Source organism: Gouania willdenowi, chromosome 5 (assembly GCF_900634775.1).
Source record: "Gouania willdenowi chromosome 5, fGouWil2.1, whole genome shotgun sequence".
In the NCBI taxonomy this organism is placed as follows: domain Eukaryota; kingdom Metazoa; phylum Chordata; class Actinopteri; order Blenniiformes; family Gobiesocidae; genus Gouania; species Gouania willdenowi.
In genome coordinates this window covers 31,398,994-31,419,335 of record NC_041048.1, presented here as the reverse complement: position 1 = coordinate 31,419,335, position 20,342 = coordinate 31,398,994, and the positions used below count along the sequence as shown (strand labels likewise).

Genomic DNA, 20,342 nt, shown 5'->3' with positions numbered 1-20,342 from the left:
ATATGAAACACAAGAAAATGTTGTTTTCTTTATGTGGGGAGGGTTTAGTTGTAGGCTACTACAAAAGAGTTATTCTTGAATGGAAAGATGATCTTAAAGAAGAGAAAGAGACATAGAATACAATAACAGGTCATTTCCACTGTCTCTCTCTCTTTCTCTCCGTGCGAACGTCCCGCTCCAGCCTCTGGGTGGAGATGGAGAGGAGGTGCGGTGCGCCTTGATGCAGCGGAGAGAGTGCGCACAGCCGGGACTCTGCCCAGCTCTCCAACGTGCAATCTGCGAGACGACAAGCCGACAGCGACTAGTGATCCCGACACACACTCATACACACACACGCACGCACGCGCGCAGAGAGAGAGAGAGTGAGAGAGTGAGGGAGGGTCGGGAACACAGCAGGGTGGCTGAGAGCAGCAGAACAGATCAGCACCGGCTCGGAACAGCGCGACACTGTTCACCAATGTAGAAGGAAACTAAAGCAACTGCGTTTTGTTTTTACTCACAGTCACAAGTCTGATGAACGGACTGTTTTCACCAGAGCGCGACAGTGATGTGTGCGCACGAGGACACAATACGGATTAATCTGTGGTTGTGAATCGTTCATTCATCACACGAGCTACTCCAACGAGACCAGGTAAGATTATTATTATTATTATTATTATTATTATTATTATTATTATTATTATTATTATTATTATTATTATTATTCCTCATGAGATAAATAGATATATAGGTTATTTAAACTTTTCACTTAGAATTAGATCAACCTTCGTCCTGATCTTAAAGTCTCTCAGAGACAGCTGTTTACCTTCTCTGAATTTCAACCTCTACTGATTTAATATGCCAGTTTCTACTTTGTTGTTGGACTATCATAGTGGAAGCCAAACGTAATCTGTGTGTGTCACCATCAGTGCAGCTGTTCAGTAATCCTCCAAAAGCGTTGACCCTCATCTTTGTAATAATCCCGGTTTGCTTTCTTTCTTTTTTTCTTTTTTTAATTTTTTCCTCATCATTTTCCTCCACTTGCTAATAACTGCCCTCAGGAATTTAAGCATATACATTGCAACCCTTAACTCATCACTTTTTATTCAACCAATTCTTACTGGGCACACCTGTGAATCTTTAGATAATAGAAATGAAAAAAGTTCCACTGTCTTTAGTAGAATAATAGTAGAACTGCTCACTTTCAATTTTCAACATAAAACTTCAAACATGTCATTTGGCTACAAAAGTAGATGAAGTTCTTCTTTTCAAGTATTTTGTTAATATAGATTTATTCATAATCTGGTGTCATCATAAACTCTACATGTGTTTGCTCATCCTTTAGGAATCCCTTTTACAGGCTTAGACTGATAAAGACTGTTTAGAGAAGGATTGCACCCTGGGTGGGTTTCCTGTCCATCCGAGGGATTTATAAACACACATTCACTCTGAGGTCAATTTTTAGGATCCAATGAAATATATATATTTTTACCGTGGGAATGCTCGGAGAAAACCAATACTAGGAGAACATGCAATTACTGCACAGGACATTTTGTGGGTCTGTTTTAGACCAGGCTTTTATTCATTTCAAGTCCCATGATGATGCTTTATTATATTGTGTGTGTGGTTTTACTGAATGTTCCAAATGGTTAAAGGAAACACTTTGGTTTTATGTGTTTTAATAGGCAGCAGCGTTGATGCAGCTGAAGCACTTATAGCAGTGGTTCTCAAACTTTCTCTTATTTCTGAATCTCAGTACCCCCTTCATGTTTACGACGACAACATTTTACTCAGGATTCTATGAAAAACAACTATAGAGCATAATAATGATGGAAGTAATGAATGATGACACATTTTAAAGACTCTCATTTTGTGAGGAAGTGCAATGAAATAGTATTTAGTGCCTCCTGAATAGATTTATTTCGATAGTTTTTACCATTTCCTGTCACTCCCGTCTGGTGTGGGACCAACTAATACTTGTATTTTCAGTTCATGTTCTAATCAAGATCATTTCTATCAACATTTTGTCTGTTATTTTTATTATTCTGTAGATTTTTCTCTTATTTTGTGTGTTTTTGTTGTCATTTTTGTGTATTTTGTTGTTGTCTTTTATTTTTATTATTCTGTATATTTTTGTTTTGTTTTGTGTGTTGTTGGTATTATTTAAATTATTCTCTCAGCGTGTGTTTTTGGCGTTGTTTCTCTGTTATTTCTGAGTATTTTGTAGTGATCTTGTGTATTTTTTTCTCATTTTTTAGCTGTAGTTTATTTTTGTGTTTTCGGTGTCATTTTTTGTTGTTTGTTTATTTTTATTATTCTGTATATTTTTCTCTTATTTTGTGTGTTTTTGTTGTCATTTTTGTGTGTTGTTGGTATTATTGAAATTATCCTCAGTGTGTGTGTTTTTGGTGTTGTTTGGTTTTTTCTTAAGTTGTTTTGCATGTTTCTTTGTTATTTCTGAGTATTTTGTAGTGATCTTGTGTATTTTCCTATCATTTAGTGTGTTTTTGTTGTAGTTTTTTGTGTGTGTGTTTTTAGTGTCATTTTTGGATGTTATTTGTCTGATTTTATTATTCTATATCTTTTCTCTGGTTTTGTGTGTTTTTGTTGTCAATTTGTGAGTTGCTGGTAATATTTAGTATGATTATCATTTTTTAACTCAAATTAAACATTATAAAACCCCATATTTTTTTGGCTTTTATTTGTTCATTTCCCCCTCTCCCCTCTCTCTCTCCCCCTTGTAGTGCCATCGCGTACCCCCATTTGAGAAACACTGACATATAGTAATAAAAAAAACTTATTCAGTCTTGCAGTATCTGCTGTGGAGGTCTAAGGCTTAGAGATGAACACGAGCGTGTCGTGTGTGAGCCGTGCACAGGCAGAAGCAAAGTGTGTCAGTGTGGTGATAACAGCAGGCGGGGGTTGGGGAGGGGACTGCCATGTGCTGCACATGAGCATCAATCTGTTGATGCACTGGCCATTCAACATTAAGTGTGAGTGAGGGGAAAGCTCCAGTGATTCTGATGTGTAGAGACGGAATGTTCTACAGGAGGAGGAGAAACCTCTAAAAGGCTAAGTTAGCTCATACTAATGCTTGACACTATTTTCCCTTGAAAGCATAAAGACTAGATTAAAGGCTTGCTTCTGATTAATTAATGATGAGTACTGCACCTACAAGTTTGGAAGGAAGGATTTTCCATCTATTTTACCTTGAATGAAATCTAATTTTAACTCAATTAATAATTGCAGCACCGCAGATGTACTTTGTTGCCATATTAGTAGGCATCAGTTTAGCCTCTATAAAGGTAAAGGTGCTTTTAGTAAGAGGTCCTTTTTGCTGTTGAACAATGATACTGTAGAATTACATTAAATACATCTTTTGAACAATAGAAAGTGTCTGATATGGTATAGTTAAGAGCTTACCAATAAATGTCTTACAGCCATATTTTTGATCTGAAAATTAAAAGGAAAAATAAAACACATCTCAGTAAAAAATATAGAAAAAAATCTGGAAACACTTTACTTGAAGTTTTAGACATAGGTTTGACATTACACTTTCATTATTATGACATGACGCTAGAGCTAGGCCATATGGACCAAAACTCATGTCGATATTTTATCAACAAAATGCAGTTTGACCAGAAACACAATTCAGGGTTACAGTTAATTTGCTGAAACAAAATGTGAAACAGTTGCACCAAAATGTGCCACTTTTGGCTTTTTCTCCTCTAAGGAACAGCACATGTGAGTGAGTTCTATAGTGTGGCTTGTTTAGATGAAGGTCTGAGTTAGGACGCACTCAGCAATCCATCTAACTGTGCTTTTCATGCTGTTCTGAGAAGCAGTGAAAGCAGCGACTTCTAAAACAAGAATTTTAAAGCAAAAAAAGCTATAAAAGATACATGTACTATATATTGATATAGGCGATATTGTCATTTTCTATATCGCCAAAAAAGAAAACTTGATATACAGTATCTTGAATCTTGATATATCGCGCAGCCCTACATGACACCTGTCATTAGCATGAATAAGGTGTCATGAAGGCTTTCATTAAGTGTCTTTTGTCACCCTAACCCCACTAGATCCCTCCATCTAACCCAAACAATGCCAACATAGCTCCAAATGTGTCATAATTTAGCAAACAATACATAATGACAGCCTTCATGACACCTTATTCAAGCTGACAGATAATGTCAACCTTATGTCTAAATATTAAAGTAAAGTGTGACCAAAAATCCAATTACGATATTTAAGAGCAATATTATATAAGTGTTGACTTTGTTGGCTTTTTGCTGGAGGGGTTGACGAGGCGGGCCTGGATGAAGGTTAACCTTTCACTGATCTGCATCTCACTGAATGTTAGGAGCGTCTGTCAGTAGTGACGGGAGTGAAGAGTGCAGAAGTGACAAAGAATATCATGGGACAAGGTGCATTCAGAGGCATTAAAGTTTAATGGCGTAGTTTCTTGTGGAAGAATCAAAGAAATGTGTAATCTGGGTCATTTTTAGTTCATGTTACTTATGAAATGCTGGCATAGGGTCCAGAAGAAGAGGATGTTGTTTTGTGTTTTTTGTTACAAAACAAGGAATACAAGTTGTCAACAATATCTTAAGAATGTACATGTCGACAGCATTCTAGTCCAGTGTTCCTCAAATGGAGATACGAGTACGCAATGGCACTACAGGGGGCACGTCGGTGAGAGAGAAAGGGAGAGAGTGGAAAATTAATAAATGAAAGAATGATGAATATAAATAAAATAATTATAAACACACAAAATTAGGTCATAAAAAGCTATTTCCAATGCACCTGGTGCAAGTGAATGCAGCACTAGATGAAACCGGTGTCACGGTCTGAGTTTACCCGCCCGTGCTGAGATTATAATCCTAATCATAACCCTAACATAATCCAATAAACAAATAAAACATGTCCATTCACTTTGAAAACAAAAATAAACAAAAATGTATTTTTTCTTTAAGCAAAAATTACATACACGTGCATATACAATCTCAGTACGATGTCAACTCAGTACATGAGACCGGACCGTCAGCTGAGAGCCACTGAAAGACGTGAGTGTTGCAGCTGCTGGTTTTCCAGCCACAGTCCTGTGGTGCACGTTCAATGGTAAAGTTTTGGACACATAAGAACTTTAACGGTCACATCACACTCATAAAAGTCAGACTCTGGTGCTCCAGATTTGATCATTCAGACGCCGTGTGGCGGTTATTTTTGATTAAATGGCGGCATCTCGGCGACACATTGCCAATGAGTAAAACGCATATACTTCTATCGTGACGATGGAAGTATATGCGTCGGACCAACATTTATGTGCTGAGTGTGGAAAATTAATAAATGAAAGAATGAAAAATATGGAGTTTTATAATGTTATTTTTTTGTTAAAATGATAATCATGATAAATATGATGGAAATGATCTTGATTAGAACATGAACTGAAAATACAGGAGTCACTATTTGTCCAACACCAGGTAGGAGATGACTGGAAGCGATAAAAATGATAGAAATAAATCATTTTAGGAGGCAATAAATACTGTTTCATTCCACTTTTTTTTTACAAAGAGGTATTCTGCGAAATTTGTGTTATCACTCAATCATTCCATCATTATGCTTTATAGCAGTTTTTAATAGTATTTGATCAAAATGTTATAGTCGAACAAAGGGGGTACTTAGATTCAGAAGTAAGACAAAAAGAACCACTGTTCTAGTCGACTGACTAAACACGAGTCATTTTTTTTTTGTCTTTCAGTGATGTGACAAAACTAGCAGCAGAATTAATTTTTAAATACATGTTAGTGGGGCTGGGCAATATATTGTCATTCAAGATTAATCAAGTTTTCAATTTTGGCGATATAAAAAATTACAATATTGCCTATATCGAGATATATTAATATTTTTTAACTTGTTTTTATTTATACAATCACAGTACAAATCACATCATATTAGTATTTAATATTATTCATAGAGTACAGTCAAACAGTGTCTTTCTTTACAATTTTTCTATATTTCTGAGATAAGTATTTTATAAATTATTTTGTATTAAAATACACTTTTTGGGAGTCGCTGCTTTTGCTACTTCTCAGAACAGCACGGAAAGCACAGTTAGGTGAATTTCTGAGTGCGTCCTAACCCAGACCTTCCCCTAAACAAGCCACACTATAGAACTCACTCACACGTGATGTCCTTTATAGGAGAAAAAGCCAAAAGTGGAACATAGTGTGCAGGTGTTTGTTAATAAATGTGCCTGTGTGGCATTTTTTGTCAGCAAATATAACCCAGAATTATCTTTCTGGTCAGACTTTATGAAGTTAAAAATATTGAGATTGAAAAAAAAAAAAAAAAAAAAATTGAGATAAGATATCGCCTAACCCAGGGATCTGCAACCTTTACTCTCAAAGGAGCCATTTTGCCTCATCTCACCTGGATTAAAGTCCTCCTGGAGCCGGAAAAAAAACCTTCTCAATGAAGACAATACAGTGAATGAAATTCTATACAGTTAAAATGACATAGAATACTGTTTGATTTCATGATTTGATTTATATTGATCATGTAAATGGCAACTTAAAAACAGATTAAAATAAAATGAAATAAATTAACATCAAGGAACAACAACTAAACAGTATCTTGCATCTTCAAATTCTTACACATCTCAGTTTACATGAACACAATGTTAATGTATTTACAAGGCTACAAAAAGTAACTTGAAGTTTGATAACACATGATCATGTGATCAACACATGCTAATTTCTCATTTCTTGCCACACATAAAACATGCATATTTAACCTGCACATTGGTGGTTAAATGAATCCGTCCCCACACTATTAAAATCTCTATTTTCTTCCAGAATAGTGTTGGTTTAGTTTTCTTACCAGGGATTTAAAACTTATGGTTAGCCACGGGTGCAGGAAAGTTGATGGTCTGTAGATGTTGCAGGAAGTGAAGTAGGAAGGTGCTGAGTCATTGCACAATGTGATTTATTTTTAGGTTAACAAATTGTTATATCTTGATTTTATTTGTCATTAATCAATAATAGCCTCTGTAGGAAAATAACAACTCTTTATTTCAATAGTTTTTTTTTAAAGCTATAGGGAGCCATTGCAAAAGAGTCAAAGAGCCACATGAGGCTCCAGAGCCGCAGGTTGCAGACCCCTGGCCTAATCCTTCATGTAAGTGTGATATACATCATCAAAGCAACACTTGAAAAACACATCCACAACAAGAACATGTTTAAATGAGCAAGGCATGGGAAATGCACAAACTGGACCAATTGAACCCTACCGTACCTACCCTGTCACCAGCCATGTGAATGCACGAGCCTGCATGTATGTAGCTGCTGACAGTGAGTGAAAGGGATAGTTCACAGATTTCCTCTACCCATCCTGCTAGGGATGTAACGATTCACTCAACTCCCGATACGATTTGATTCACGATACTGGGTTCACGATACGATTCTCTCACGATTTATTTTACAAAATGGGACTGTAGACAAATGGTTGAAAAATTATTCCTTTATTTTTTTTGGGGGGAAAAAAATGAGAAAATACTGTACTATTTTCCTTTTATTTTTCATTGTCAAAAGAATTCCTTGATAAACTATGCAAAACAATGCAATTTAACTAAAAATAAATCTTGAATGAAATAAATAAAGGAATAATACAAATGAAGAAGCCTATTAATTTAAATTCTGGTTCTATAATAAACAATGCAAAACTGCACTTTTTCTTTTTAAAAGTGCAACTGAAAATGTATTTTTTGCCTTAACAATTGGACTTAAAAAAAAAAAAAAAAACAAAACGTGATGGCACTGAGTTACGTCATATTTGTTTGGACCGGCAGAGGGCGCTGGTAGCACAGTGGTCGGTTGGCATGCAGATATTCTAGCAGTGAAGAAGAGAAGCTATGCTAGCAGACAGAGCTAATAGAAAAACGTGTCTTTTACAGATATTCAAGTAATATTACAGATATTCTTTCGGTGCTAAAGGAGTAATGAATCATTTATTAACATATTTAAGATTAGAAGGGGGCCAGAAAGAAAGTATTAGCAGACTCCGCCCGCTGCCTACACTTCTGGATAGCGCCCTCTGCTGGTTAAAAAAAGTACTGCGATTCAATTTTCAGAAAATCAATATCAACCGTGATACCTATGAATCAATTTTTACCTGCCTTACGATTAATCGTTCTATCCCTACATCCTGCATATCCTCAAAATGGAGAAACTAATCAGAAATCAGATGATCCTCATGGTTCGCTTTGACCCACAGACTGTCAGGCCTACAGACTGAATATGTAATGTTGTGACCTCAAGCACAGGAGCACCACAAGGTCTTGTGTTGTCCCCCCTGCTCTTCACCCTGTACAACTCAGACCCTTCCTATAAACAGACATTTCCTGATACTGCTGTCATTGGGGGTGTTTTGTCACAGTAAAGTACTGGGCCATTGGGTAATTAAACCCCTACACATTTCTATTTTCTTTTTTTTTGTCTGCACAGGGTGTCAAAGGTCAACACTACAAGAAGTGCAATCTCTTTAAAACAGCAATGTTATTGCAATTAAATAAATGAATGTATTTTATTGCGTAATTGTGGCCATCACCAGCCCTCCCCAAGGAAGGGATGGTGATGGCCAAAACGTTTCTATTTTCAATGTGGTGAGATGAGTCCAAAATAAACCTTGGAATGCACCTGAGCATCCACTCTCTACCTCCTCTGCAGAACACAGAGCAGGATGTATTTGCTGTTGAAACAGGTTGTCTACAGAAAACTCCCATGTTCTATCAGCTGTGATGTAATGAGATCAGTAGGAAGTGGGACAGTCAGAGACTGGAGGTAGTTAGGGAGTCGACCCTGTAGTCAGTGTGGAGTTTTTCACAGGGAACATTAGACAAACTGGCTTTCATGAAAAATGACAGCTAACCTCTGCCTACTGCTGTGACCCTACAAAGATGCTATTTTAGCAGGAGACAGCGTTCAAAGTGATACTTTACTGTAAGACTACGGACCTTATTCTGACTCTGCAGCCTAAGTAATAAAAACTGAAACATGCATCACTTTACCAACACATTTTAGTTTTTATAAAAATGCACTTGGTGTTAAAATGCTTGACAGATACATTAACTGATGCATTTGACCAATACATTAACTGATGCGTGCGCATACACATTGTGGTGATGAGGGGGAATGCGGTGGCGGTGATAAGTTAGTGAATTAAAGCCAGATTCATTTCATAAATTTAAAATCATCACATCATGAATACTTAAGCTTGCTGTGTTAAATGTGTTCCTTTAATGAGCACGGGTGTATGTGCATACAATCAACTAAAACAGTAAGTGTGGGAGATGACCTTGAGCGATTCAAACGGCCATAATTTCTCCCAATATTATGTGCGTTCTATGTGTGTGAACCATTGGAAAGCTAAGAATCCACACTTTCAGAATCTGTAAAAAACTCAAAGCACTCCTCTGACCGACATGTTCTTGGTTTTCTCATGGCTCGTCATATTTATGCTACATATTTATGTGGGTGTGTCGAGTGCCGGATATAAGGTGAATTCACCGGCGCAAACTTCTTCCTGGTAGATAGTGGTTTATAAAGGGAAAGTTCTTGGAAGTGTGCATATACATATAATGTTTTTTAATGCTCTTTAATTTCAGAATAACGGTGCACATACAGTATATGTAGGTAGGGTTTTATGAATGAGGATCAAGAACATTCAGACTGCAGTACTGAGGAAACTGTAGATGAAGTAGATGGAGCATGAGGACAATGACACAGTGAATCTGGTGTGGAAGAATGAATCTTTCCTCAGTAGAGATTGGTATATTGTGTGTGTAGTACCTACAGAATGAATGGACTTGATTAATATGGCGCTGTATTACCACAGAGGTAGTCCAAAAACTCTTCACAATATCAGCTCGTTCACCCAATAATCAACCATTAGGAGCAACTTAAGGTTCAGTGTCTTGCCCAAGGACACTTCGACAGGGATAGACTGGGATCAAAACCCCAACCACTCGATCAGTAGACGACCCCTCTACCACTTGAGCCACGGCCTCCCCAAGATTGATGTGTTATATCAGACAGACTCACAACTAAAATAGATAAGCTTGAGATATTAGAATTGTCACAAGTCTTAGGAGTTCCTGAATCCTTTGCTTAAAATGTGTGAAAAACCCAGTTCCATCTACTACCGATTCAAAACACTAGAAGCAATGTTTTCAAACATGGCGAATCACAGGCTAAAAGATTGTGCCTTTCAAAAGGCTCACATTGCTCTAAATAACTAAAGCAAACAAACAAACAATGAAACCTAAATGTTTTTTTTTTTTTACATATTAATCATCCTGTGTTCGTTTGTCAAAGTGTTTCACTTATTCTTAAGACATGCTGTGCTTTACTTTTTAGAATCTGTTTTAATGGAGCCTTTTCAACAAGCCTAGCTGCAGGGGAGGAAAAAATACTCGAAAATAGAATATTTATTTGGTAGCCAATCTAAAAAAGGCACTGAGGCTTGTGTCAATCAAAACATCACAGATATGGAGCAAAGTGAAGAGAGGCATTTTACTGGTTAAAAGTTACTTGTGTGTTTTTATTTTATTTTATTTTTTATTTGAGTTTAATGCAAAGTAAAAAGGATTTTTTCATACATTTTGGTCATTTCTGTTGTGGGAATAAAATGCTCAAAGGTGGGGTTGAAGGTCTGTCAGAAAGCAGCTCTTCGATTGAGTCTTTGCTTTGTCAACTGGAATGGACTCTTGGAGGCAGGTTACAAACAAGTGTAATTTACTCTAAACAGTCCCTGTTGTCACTGTCAAATACATTGTGTGCACAGTGCTGTGCATCAGGAGCCTTTAGCTTTCAGTATGAGGAGACTCAAGGGCATAACAGAGCTAATCACTGTGTCCCGTTGTTCATTCTTGTTCGAATAAGCTAAACTGTTTTTCCATCTCTATTTAGTTAGTCTCACTGGTTCTGAAAAACACTTATTTGTGTTGCCTTAATATTTAAGAAATGCCCTTTCATTATGATACTATATCACCTCTGCACTGACGGTCTGAGCAAGCGATGTGCTCCGGGATTGAGAGTTTAATAAGGGCAGCACCACTTCCACCAACTACTAGGGCAAGTGGATCTGAGCATTGGGACTTCTGCATTATTAAGTTTACTTATATAAAGGTTCTTAAACATCTTCTCCCAAAGCAAACTCAGGATGCGGAATCATTCACGGGTTGTTTTTTTTAATAGTACACCTTTGAGAATCTGCACTTACTTTACTTTCCAGTTATTTTACTCTGCTTTTGGGAGGAAGAGATCTCCCCCTTTAATAAAACTGTTAAGCAACATTGTTTAAGGTGTTTCACTTTTTTAGTTTAGTTTAAGGATTAAGTTTGTTACTTTAACCCATCACTACATTAAAACAAAGCACAAAATTAAATGAGAAAGGTCAACTCAGCAGAGTTTTCATTTCATCTTGTTTTATTTGTTTCTTTTAATTTTCTGTATTTAAATAATTTTTAATCTTAGCATTAAAGATATGAACATCACTTTGGCATAGTTGGGATTTTACTTAATATCAAACAATAAGTGTTCTCAACTATGTTTATTTATTACTAATGTTTGGTATTTTTTTCTAAAAAAATAAAAATAAATAAATAAACTACTTTAAGGTAAAGTTTGACCTTATGCTGTTGCGAAGTAAAAGCCAGTGTCCTGTCATATTCATATTTATAACTGGAATTAAACTGTGTTGAACACCAAAGACCTTCATGTGCCGACCAGTTATCGAGAACATAAAATATATGGAACAAACTGGGAGGTGCAAGTGCTTTTTTAGAATTTTTTTTTTGCTCTAAATATCCAAATTGTAATTTTTCATGTATTTTATCCATATGATGCCAGATCCTAGTATAATTTATCAGCCACAAGGGGGGAAGGGAGCAGGGAGGAGAGAGTCAAGGTAGGAAATAGAAAGGGTGGGGAAGAATAGATTATTTTACAGTGAGAGTGAGATGTGAAGTTGTAGAATATATTGTGCTTATTGTGTTGTGTAATCAAGCCAGTCTGGTGACAAGTGTGAAGCTTAGCAATAATGGTGGTTGCTGTGGATAGAGGGAAGGAGTGAGTGGTAATACCTAAAGCAGGTATTGATTCATAAAGCATATCTTTAAAAGACAACAAAGTACATATTTTGTAAAAAGTACTATCAAAATTTTTAAATAAAATTTTAAAAAATAGTGGATGGTTCCTTTAATTAAAGACATGCACACACAGTATACATTTATATGAACTTATTTACGATTAAACTTTCTTTGCTGTACAAAGGCTTCATGGCAATAAGTCTTATACTGCAGGAGACCCTGTTTATTTCCTTATCAAATGGTGCAACATTTGAAAAGAATATCCATTCGTGAGCAGCAGAGCTGATTATGTGGGTTGTACCCATGATAAATTTGCCAAAAATGTTCTCTGCCAATACCAAACTGCTTGTTTGCTGTTGTTAGGGGCCACCATCGGTACCACCCTACCCGTTCACTATCCGAACACAGAAAAGTCACCCATCAAATTTAAACATAATATTAATAATATCAGTAATATTATATAGAGTTAAAGAAATCGTAGCTGTTATTCTAGGAACATCTTGAAGGCGGTTTGAGCAGCTTCACCCAGCAGTACTAGAAAAGCATTGGATTTTAACTAGCAACATATTAAAAATCTACTTAGTTATACTAGTAACACAAAATGGTCTTCTAGTTCGTGATTTTGTTCAAAAGACTGAATCCAAGATGCACTTTTCAAATATAAAAGAGGTAGTATGGCTGCGCGCACACACGCGGAAGATGCACACAGTAGAGTTTTAATCTGGCTGCAACAAGAAGACCCGGACCGAGAGAACACTGCTCGAACCTGTCCCACCAGGAATGAAACTCTCTCTTTAAGCCCAAACATGTTTCAACCAGATGGTATTTACATTCATGTGTGCGTATGCAGAATGATCCGTTGTGAGTTATAAACATGACAGAAGCGAAAAAGTGAGTTTTTGACTTGTGATACGATACCGATATTGCAGCCTTGAGTATTGGTTGATACCGATATCAATCCGATACTTTATCATCAAGAATCATACATCGTGTAGTTTTTGTTAGGGATGTCCCGATACAACTTTTTCACTTCCGTTATGATACCGATATTGCAGCCTTGCATATCGGCCAATATCTATATTGATCTGATACAATATCAGCACAAATCGTACAAACTTTTATTGTTAATTTTGTACTGTAGTGTGGAATGTCAGAAATGTGACAGTAACAGTGATGTTACTCAAACAGAGAACACTAGTCAGCAACAGTAGGTATGAGAAAAACTGACCCATTTATTATTAACCAATTGGTTACATTAATTTTAACCTTCGACATAATATCTACAGTATTTTACAATTGAAGAATAAAAGATAAATTAAAAGACCCTGAAAAATAACCTAAATAAATCCAATACAAACAAATTATACAAAAACAACAACCCAATAACGTCCACTGTCCACTGCTCAAAGTTAAGAGTTCACAGCTCATTTGTTTCCTGGCTGATATCGGACCGATATCCAATATCAATATCGGATTGTGATAACCCTAATGACAAGCATCATTAGGGGTGCATGTGTCGCTACACGCTACATCTGGTTGAAGCTACACTGTTTATATTGGACGGTGCATACAGCAGGCAGCATCGGGGGCAGCTAAGTGACTGCAGGGGTCCTTAGGTGAAGACGGGAACGTTCAAGCAAATCGCCTGTATTAAATAGACGGTGTGGCTGATTTATGTGTTTCTGGGTTATTCAGATTAAAAAGAGAGTTTAAGCAACCCGTGCACGCCTGAAAGTCCCTTTTTTGTCCAAGTGTGCAACAGTTATTATGATGGTACCAATTATAAAAGGAAAAACTAACAGAAAATCCCCCCTACATTGCTAAAAACTGAACTTAGGGGCACCATAGGTGAGCAAAATTACAACATCGGGGGCCCCTACGCTCAACAGCGCTGGCAAGAACCCTGCTAGTATTAGTACTATTTACTCATACAAATGAAGTTGGAGGGATCGTAACCAAATCTAGCTCCCTGATTGGTTGATATTTGCCTGAATTTGCTTCTCCCCACCCCCTTATTAGCATACAAGGCTAATAGTGACACGTCGTGCTTCACTAGTGAAGTCTACTCGTGCACTAGTTAACTAAAATTGAATATATATTCTCTAAATCTGAGGACTAGAGCTTTAATATGGTTGATATAACTGATATCATACATAACCCTGGTCAAGATTATTATCTCTGCCCTTATTCTATTTATCCTCAACCTCAATAAATCTTTTTGTTCATACATGCTTTGTTCGTCACTGGTAGATCTTGTGTTATCAAACCATTGGTATAGGCACCATGATGGTTTGAGGGTTAGAACTTTAACCTCAAAGAAAGAAAGCCATATTCTCCTGTGGTTTCCTTTTGGGTAATTTGAAATAGAAATGCTCATGTTGAAATCAGCCGGTCGAGATTAGAATTTGTTTACTTTTTGCTTTCTCTAATTGTATGAGAGCGTTTAACTTCAGGGCACAAACATATGCATGATTTTTTAATTTCTATTTCCATATAGAGTTCAATCAGAATGTTGTTTTTTGGTTAATTTGAACACATTTTTATAAGATGCTCGCAGATGTCACTTAAACTAAAAAGAGAAGTAAGTACGTGTTGTATACTTTTTTTTTTTATCGCTTTTTATGATTGAAGCTGATTGAAGTCACGCAGACTTAATTTGCATCCCAAGAAGAGATAATATCCCTAATGAGCTTTTTCACATTATGGAAGAACATTGTGTTCCCATTAGGTATGCTTGGCGAGGACTGCATAAGTTGTAAAGGGCAGGTATGCAAAATAAAAATCTGTTTTTCCGATGAAGTAATTAAGCATCCCACACATGCTTTATTTGTTTATCAGACCATTTTAGAAGTCTGTGGTTCAGATAAATTAGATTCTGTAGTATTAGTGTATAATTAGTCGCTTCATCTGTTCAAACCAAGGACAAAGAAGGAAAGTGAAAGAATCTTTTTAATTTGCCTTTGTGGAGCTAAGCTTTATAGGTTTTGAATGAAAAAAAGTTGAAGCCCATTTTGATTCCATTACGACCTTGCAGTTTTTGTTTTTTTTACCATGAATAGTTTTTGTGTGTGATCAATGTATCTTTGACGTTAAAGCAAAGTTATAATTTCGGTAATGCATTATCTTATTAGATGAAAGCATTGTCAGAAATTAGCGAGGATCAGGGCCATTTGGCCTTCAGTTTATCCAAAAATGGCACCAAAAACATTTTTCCATGGGCCAAAATTGCCCCCAAGTTTTTTGTCAACATCTTATTATCATCCAGTATCATTATCATAGCCTACCTACCGATACATCACGGACTGCTACTTGGTTAAAACCCAACACCCACAAGTAAACCAGTTCAAGTTCCTCTGCCGGATTGATTTAAACTAAAGTTCTCGCAAACACGTTGATAAAGAGATGTATCCCTGACAGCAACGATTATGAACTGGAAACTCAACTAAAGCATGCTGAGCTAACCCACCGAAACACAAGACTGGGCTATGAGCTGACGCCCCAGTAAAAAGTACACGGCTTTCTGTCATCAAACCACAAAGGGCCACCTATAATGGTAAGATTTAACACTTGCATGGAAGGCTAAAAGCTAACATATCATGCTAATATGTCAACTAACGTCACATATTTTTGAATTTTTTTTCACGCGTTAACAAGACAAAGCTGGCCCCATTAGACAGTATTGTAACTATTGTCATTATTACACCTAATAATTCTGTTAGTACTGCTCTCAGTAATTAATGATGAAATCATCAAGCCTGATCTGATTTTATAGGAAATCAGAGTGATATTTATCAACCATACCTTTATGTAACTATGTAATGTAAGATTCAGCAGCAGTGGTTTGTATTTAATATTTTGTTATATTTATATTTAAAGAGTATAAACACTGTTGTAGTTGTTTTTGCCTTTTTAGAAAAAAATATTTTATTATAAATGAGAGGAAATAAATGAATTATATACAATATCACTAATAGAGTGACCGACATGCACAAATATATGCCATAAATTAGCAGCCCATTGAGTCTGCAGCTATTGTAGCTTTTTTTAATGTGTAAATGCTATTACTGAAGCCGTTTCTAGTGTAGATGTACTCACTCTCACTTGTGTTTGTAAGGCACCCGTTTACACATTAAGGGGTGGATTCACAAAGATCTGAAATAAAGGGTGGTAATCCAGTTGCTTCCCTAAATCCTTTAGTGACGCAGTTTCCACACCTGCTAAGATTGCAGCAATGATTAGTGCAAGAGCAGAACTGGTGTAGACCGCCCTTATTTAAATGGGCGTTTTGCTCGTTTAATGTGGAGACGTCAGCACACTGACATTTGAGGAAGTTAAATTTGAGGCAAATGGACTGCTGCACAAACATTAAATAATGTGGAAAATGAAATAAACAAAAACATACAATAAAAACAACTTTAAAACCTTATTCTGTTTTTCCCCCCTCATTTAATGTGGGTGCTCCGTCCGGTCCTTTAACTTTGCTCTGTTCAGTGCATGCAAAATAGGCAGATTTGGACAGAAACCGTCCTATTGATCTACCATTGATCTGAGTTAATACAGAGACACTGTCTGTCAATCAGTCTGCATCCTTTGAACTACTGACCATCATCCAGTAGGTCTGCGCAGCGCTGTGTCACGCACACTCTCATATGTCACCATTGTGTCATCAGTGATCATGCGTAAATTACGCATCTGATCTGGTGATTCTGGCCTATCAACACGACACGAGACTTTCACAGTTAAAACATGGAGATAAAGACACAGACTGGAGCAGTGCGTTATAGTTTTATAGAGTAATTACTAACTCAGTTACTTTTTGGAACAAGTAGTAACTATAACTAATTATTTTTTTTAAAGTAACGTTCCCAACACTGCTAATTTCATATCCTAGGTGAAAGACTTGTCTACAATGAGTATTCGTAGAAGTTTTATCTTAAGTCTAGATTCTTGCTTTGAATGAAGTCACTTTTTAAGAAAAAAAATTCTGCCAGAGATCTAACATTTAGAAGAGATTGAGATTCTAACAATAAACCTATCTTTCTCACTTTTTGGGAACAGACTGTGGCTGACATATAAATATATATGTCCGACTTGACGTTGATATATTTTTGCAGGATAAGAGTAGGACATCCTCTTTCTATTTTTTCTTATACCCAATAATATCTCAGTGTCAGCTTTCAACACATTCAGCTCCAAGCTTTTCTGAGTGAATTTCAGACTCCCCCACAGTACACCTATTGGCCAGAATATATAGAATATATAGTCTAGCCTAGGCCAGAATATACCTGGGGTATAATCAAGAACATTTTATGAAATTATTCATTAACTGTAGCATTACAGTACAAACAAATGTGACATTGCACAGCTTTGAAGCAAGCTGCAGCTATGTAGCAAGTATGAGCTCTGTCTGTCCCTGAACAGCAGAGATATTTGAGGCACAGACAGACAAATACACAGACTTTTAGTTTCTAGTGGTGTCCCAATCTGATATTGATATCAGATATTGGTCCGATATCAGCCAAAAAAACGAATATCAGATTTTATCGGACTTCATCTAAAATCACCGATATAAACGCTCCGATAAAATGTTCCGCTCCAGCACTTCTATTCATAGGTGACTGTGGTTCACAATCCAACAAAGTAACCTACTGTTGCTGACTATTGTTCTTTGTTTGAATAACCTCACTTGATCAAGCCTCTTCTAACATTCCACACTACAAAATAAGTAATAAAGGTTTGTATGATTCGTGCTGATATCGTATCGGATCAATATTGGTATCGGCCGATACGCAAGGCTGCAATATCAGTATCATATCAGAAGTGAAAAAGTTGTACCGGGACATCCCGAGTAGTTTCAGTGTTGGTCTTACAAGTGGTTGTTGAATTGCTGAGAGGTTTTGGTAGAAGATTTGTAGTTTGTCAACTGGTGGTTTATATACATAGACATATGAACCACCAGTTGACAAGAAATGCAGGAACTTCAACCGAATGTCTTGTCTGTTTGAAAGTATTTGTGAGTAAATATACTGTGTAAATGCAATCAAAACGCTAGGGCTGTAGTCTGGTCTAGAGGGGTATAGTCTGGCATGGACCAGAATATTCCCTGGGTACAATCTGCCCTAGGCTATTTCACACATCGGGTATAACTTGGGCAGGGGTTAATTTGGCTGACTACGCTGGATAATTGAGGGGTGCAGAGTAAAAATGATGGAGGCACAGATGGGCAAAAAGTGAGCACATTTCCAGCACAAACAAGCTTGTTCATCTGGGCAGAAATGTCCACCATTGGTGAAGTGGAGGGTGGGGCCAGGGATAATGATATGGGTGGAATGCAATGAGCAGCAGCAGAAGGTGTCAGGGGTAAAGCATATTCTATGTCTTTGTCCTGATGTTTCGAGTTTTGTGGGGAAGATTTGATGTTTACATTTTTCCCTTTATTTTGTAATTCCCTTGGTTGGAGATCTTATAAAGGGGAGTAGTGCAGGATGAACGACATGTTTGAGGGAAAGAGCTAAAATTCTGAGAGCCAATTAAAGCTCTAAACAGTGGCAAAAACAACACCTTGCTGTTCACAATGGACGTATATGAAGCATCTCTGCATGAATATGATTGTGTTACTAATGTTTTTGTATCACTGAGATGTTGTTGAGTCAGAGAATGATTAGAAAGATTAGTATGGTCTGACAATTGTTTTTATTTATTTATTTTGAATGTAATCTATATTTAATTTAGATTATTTCAATGTTGTGCTCTGAAATTACAAGACATCTTTATTTACACCTGTTTGTTTAAATTATTAGGGTTAAATATTGTGTATCATAAATAGCATGTGACATGCCGTCATCTATTTTTACCTTCCAAACTAGAGTAAGCAAACTTTTTCATCTGAAAACTTTGTAAGACAGCTACAATTTGTAGTTTTAAAAAAAAACCAACCCCGTAACTAAACAATAAAAGTAAGCTAAAACTTGTATCCACTGTTCGGAGACGTGCAAACCCAAATCACTGATTGCCTATTATTAGGCCTGATAGTGAGGGATTGCTGCTTTCAGTAGCATTGATTAGATCTTTTTCCCCCTTTTATTCACCACTGTTCATTCCAAACAAGTTTCTTTTTGTCGTTTCTAAGGCTAAACAAAGTATTTGGGTTGTACCAGAGAGGCATGGATTTTAACTTGTATATCCACATGAATTCTGCACTTTGTTTTGATTTTAAAGCATCTTTATATGCTTTTGTTTCTTTCTCTTAACTGAATAAAGTGCAGTCTGCTGCACGTCACGTTGCAGTAAACTTTAGTTGGACATTTATGTTGACACAAATAATCAGAAGGTTTTCGCAGAACGTATTACAGCTGCAAACAAATGAATGCAAAGGGGATCTCAAGGTTGAATGAAGGAATAAATACCTGATTAGCAATCAGTACTAAACAACTGGCGGGCATCTCTCCCATGCAATAAAAAAAAGTATGTGTAAAGATCAAACTAGGTTCTTTTTATTATCATTAAAGAACACCATTTCAAAATAACATGCATGAGAACAAGACATGGTGTGACTATCGTGGATAAAGAAAATAAAATAAATGTCAAGGATGTTAATTCAATGAGGTAAGTGCTTGTGTCAATACATCCAATGTGTCAGAGCATCCAATAAAACATGTTCCAGTAAGAGAACAATTCCTATCTTTAAGAATCTCTGAAAGCAAGAAAAGCACACAGTATGTTATATAAAGTCTATAAAACATTCTAGGTGGAATGTCAAAAACTTTGTATGCATCTATGCATTTAAAACAAACTGTCTAATGAACAGATTACATTGATTATGCATAAATTGTGCATAAGCATCAAAGAAAACATTCAAAAAAATGCTTCATGAAATGATGAGAGGTAATAGTGCTTCTATCAGTGCAGATATTATCAAGTAACAAAAACATTCTTCAGGGGCCTCATTTATAAGCAACGTTTGGGACTGGCGAGATGATGGGCACCTCCACGGCAGCTCTGATCCTGCCGTACACACAAAATCATGAGAAACGGGAAACTCCGCCCCCAATAGGAGAAGGATCTACAGAGACCTTTAGGCCGGATCGGCCCGAACGGACAAGTTGCTGCGTTAGAGAGGAAGTGGCTGTGGTGGGAGGGAGGATGAGCTTGCGGAGCCCCCGGCCTGCATTCACCAGTAAACACCCGGGGACTGATGAAAAATGTGGTTTAACTT

General features: G+C 36.7%; 1 protein-coding gene across 2 annotated transcripts in view; it reads left to right on the top strand.

Annotated features, from left to right (window-relative positions):
* Nucleotides 1-240: 240 nt before the first annotated feature.
* cntn4 (contactin 4) overlaps nt 241-20,342 on the top strand; it is a 325,246-nt gene continuing 305,144 nt past the window's right edge. For both annotated transcript variants that reach the window (XM_028447019.1, XM_028447018.1), the window contains exon 1: nt 241-631. The gene's annotated coding sequence lies outside the window, so the exon portion shown is untranslated. The remainder of the gene's footprint in view (nt 632-20,342) is intronic.